Consider the following 3,461-nt stretch of genomic DNA (forward strand, 5'->3'; position numbering starts at 1 on the left):
TTGGACGAAAATCATAACATCACAAATTTTTGTTAGTTAAGTTGGGCAAAATTAAAGTAATACAAACTTGATCGGTACTTCAAATTGTTTTACTTTCTCTAAAAATTACATTAGAAATCTACTTAAACAAGAATGTTAGCTAAAGTTAGTTACAATGAGAAATCAATTTCACATATGAATTCTATTTAGGACAATATCCTATCCATAACTAGAGGAGTTGAAACTCTATAAACAGAATAAGGAAATTGTTATATACATGGCAGTTTTCTACTCGAGGGTGTACTTCATATTGATCTTCCTATTTATTCTTCACTGTTTATATAAAATATTAGCATACTACGAGCTATACAAAGGTAAAAAAAATGGATGGAGTTCCCTAGATACTTGAAATGGAAATGGAATTAATATTTATATGGATGGTTAATGACATCAAACGTTGCTTGGTTGAGGCTTTGGCATGCTTTCCACAATGCCGCAAAGCGGTGAGTCATCGGGCATGTTGTACTCATCCTTAAGGGAACGTGCAGAGGAGAGAACGCTAACATAAAGTTGCTGCCCAAGGTAGTGCCTGTCCCATATCTCAGACCTGATGTTCCACATTCCACAGTTGTCAAAAGTCAGAAGGATAGCAGCCCAGGATTGAGGGAACACTTGAATGGTGTGCCTGCTAACTGCGTCAAGAATATTGTAGTTCTTTCTCTTCTCAGGACTCCAAGTTCCAGTCTCGATGCTGAAAGGAATGAGCCCCAAAACATAGTTTATTTGAGCTTTGAAAGAAAGAAAAGAAAGAAACTAATTATGTACGAACTATGTTATAAGTAAGAAGTGCCAACACTTACGCCACTGCAAAGAATGAATAGCCAGACAAGTGCCATGATTGAATGGCATTTTCATGATTTTCGAAGATGATCTCTATAAAATCTCAATATGTCAAGTTGAGAACAATAGGATCTAGAGTGATTTTTGAGATCTCAGCTGGTGGGTCGTCAACAATGTTATCATACTTGAAACCCTTATCAGCAACGTTATAGTATTCCGCAAGTTTTAATGGAGTGGATGGCTCGACATACGAGACTCCATTAATGGCATATCAAAGTTTGTCACTCACTTTACCAGCAGCGTTAATCAGTTTTATGGTACGAGTAATGTTAATAGAACCATAATGGTACGAGCCTTGAGGATTAAGTCTGGCAGCGCTAGCAGTGAGGTTCCAACGGAAAGTACGAAATTGATTGAGTGACCAAGCCCAACTTGTAGGTGGTGGAGGTAGCTTAGGTGAAGCCACTCCCTTTTCGTTTGGGTAGCGGATGATGGGGGTGGCAGTAACCATTTGTCTTGTAAATCGGGTAGAGGCCACAACATAGTAATCCATGGGTTCTCGGTTGGCCATCACAAGCACACTATAGCATTGTCCAACATGCACATCAAGGGAGTCGTACATAGATTGCATTGTGTGGGAACCCTCCATCTCAACCAGTCTCATGTTGTGGCCTTGAAACTGTATGTTTAGAGCTGTTTTGATTCCAACATTGCAAATTCTATACTTATAGGTCTTTCCAAGCTCCATGGAGAAGAGAGGTTCATCTTTGCCATCATCTTTTGCAACCTTTCCATTAATGTGGACACCGTCACAACTACCAAGGTTTCAACCACTATCTAGGATTTTGTTGAGTGCAATGTGTCCTTTGCTAAACCAGTCACCTGCCAGGATGGTGTAATCATCAGATGGATCATCGTATGGAACTGGAATGAGAAGTCGACTATTAATACGAAGGCCACCAAAACCTCCAGCTACCTTATGCATAGCTGTCACGGGGTAATACATGTAGACCGATTTGGTCCTTTACCTGAAAGCGATAGGTATAATTCGTCTTAGGGGGAATGGGGCAGTTGGTTCCAAGCACACCATCCTGCCACGAGTTTTTCCTATGTTGTATGCCATTCCTGCAACAAGTTCCATCATATAAAATAAATTCTCCATTAAATAATCAAATAAAGAAAAAGAATATTTAATCATCAAGTTACTTACCATGTCAAAAGGAATGGCTCATCAAGATAATTGAAGACATTGATGACAATGTTGTTGTTGGTGGTAGAGTTGATATTTGGTCTGGGGAATTGATTGTTGATTAGAATGCCTTGCTGGGGGGTGCCCAAGGGTGAGATTGAACTGTAGGTGACATTCCAAGTAAAGAAAAGGTAAGGATCACCACCTTGGACAAGCAGCGGTGGTCCTGCTGCCGAGAGGCATAACAACAATGGTAACATCACTCTTCCACCCATTGCTTTTCTCTCTTAGCTTGCCTTTTTTATAATAACGTCTTTCAGATGAACTTTTTGAGCTACAACTGCTTAAGATCCTCTAGTAGAGGCATTGATACGAGAACTACATCGGTTTATAGGGTAGTACCATTTATAGAAGGGAATCCGTTCCCATACCAATTATTTTCCTTCATTCGACTACTGCAAATTTCCATGTCCTTAATTACTCTCTATCCTTACTTTACGCCCTTCCTCTTATTGAGAAAGGATTGTATAAGATTGTAATTCCACATCATCCCAATACCTTTCGAATAGAAGAAAGACAAATCAAACTTTTCTTCCTAATTTTCAGTATTTTCCTCCTGAAAAAATTTAGAATCAGGAGTAAAAATTTGATTTGTCATTTTCTTATTGAAAAGGGATATAGATAACGTGGAATCACACTTTCATACAATTCCTTCTCTCCTCTCATTATCCCCCAGCCTCGCCAAAAAAAAGTATATTTAGAATTTTATTATTCAATATTACTATTTTGATAAAAAAAACTATTTCATTAAAGTATGGAAACAATAAAAAACCTTCTAATAAAAGATCAATATTTTTCAAAATCTAGAAAATTGAAATTTACAAAAATGAAATTATTAATGAAATTCAAGGGTAACTTTCTAAATAAATCATCTTTATGTGTTCGATTTTATTAACAATTCTTATTACTACTTGTGAATCTTCTAAATCTTAAATTCGGAGAATAATACATGCTTAAGCTTGTTCAAGCTCAACCTTAATGATTGTTGCAATAATAATGTCAAAGAAAATTAAAACTCAATCGACATTTTTATGTGTTAAGTTTATTGACCATTTTAGATAGAATCATGTTTATTTTATGAGTTTTTACAAGTAGTATCTCTTCCATAGAAAGTTTGGTTTTGTTGTCATATTTATTAGAGCTAAGTTGTTTAATTTGTTACGGTGAGTTGCAACTTATATAAACAACTTAGAATTGGAAAAGTAAAACAACACAACCAATCTTACGCGTGTTGGGCCTTGTCTAATAGAAATCTATTATAATTTGCATAATACAAGAGATGGTTTAAGTTCAATTTCACTCCCATACAATTATAGTGATTGGACTCTTCACACTAAGACTTTTATCAAAGAAAACTTATCTAAAAGTTGATAACACAGCTTGAATGCACAAT

At 36.3% G+C, this 3,461-nt stretch overlaps 1 pseudogene; it reads right to left on the reverse strand.

Moving 5' to 3' along the window:
* Positions 1-429: 429 nt before the first annotated feature.
* LOC107952819 (L-ascorbate oxidase homolog) lies at positions 430-2,283 on the reverse strand (annotated as a pseudogene).
* Positions 2,284-3,461: the final 1,178 nt, after the last annotated feature.

The sequence above is a fragment of the Gossypium hirsutum genome, chromosome A08 (assembly GCF_007990345.1).
Source record: "Gossypium hirsutum isolate 1008001.06 chromosome A08, Gossypium_hirsutum_v2.1, whole genome shotgun sequence".
NCBI classification, from domain to species: Eukaryota; Viridiplantae; Streptophyta; class Magnoliopsida; order Malvales; family Malvaceae; genus Gossypium; species Gossypium hirsutum.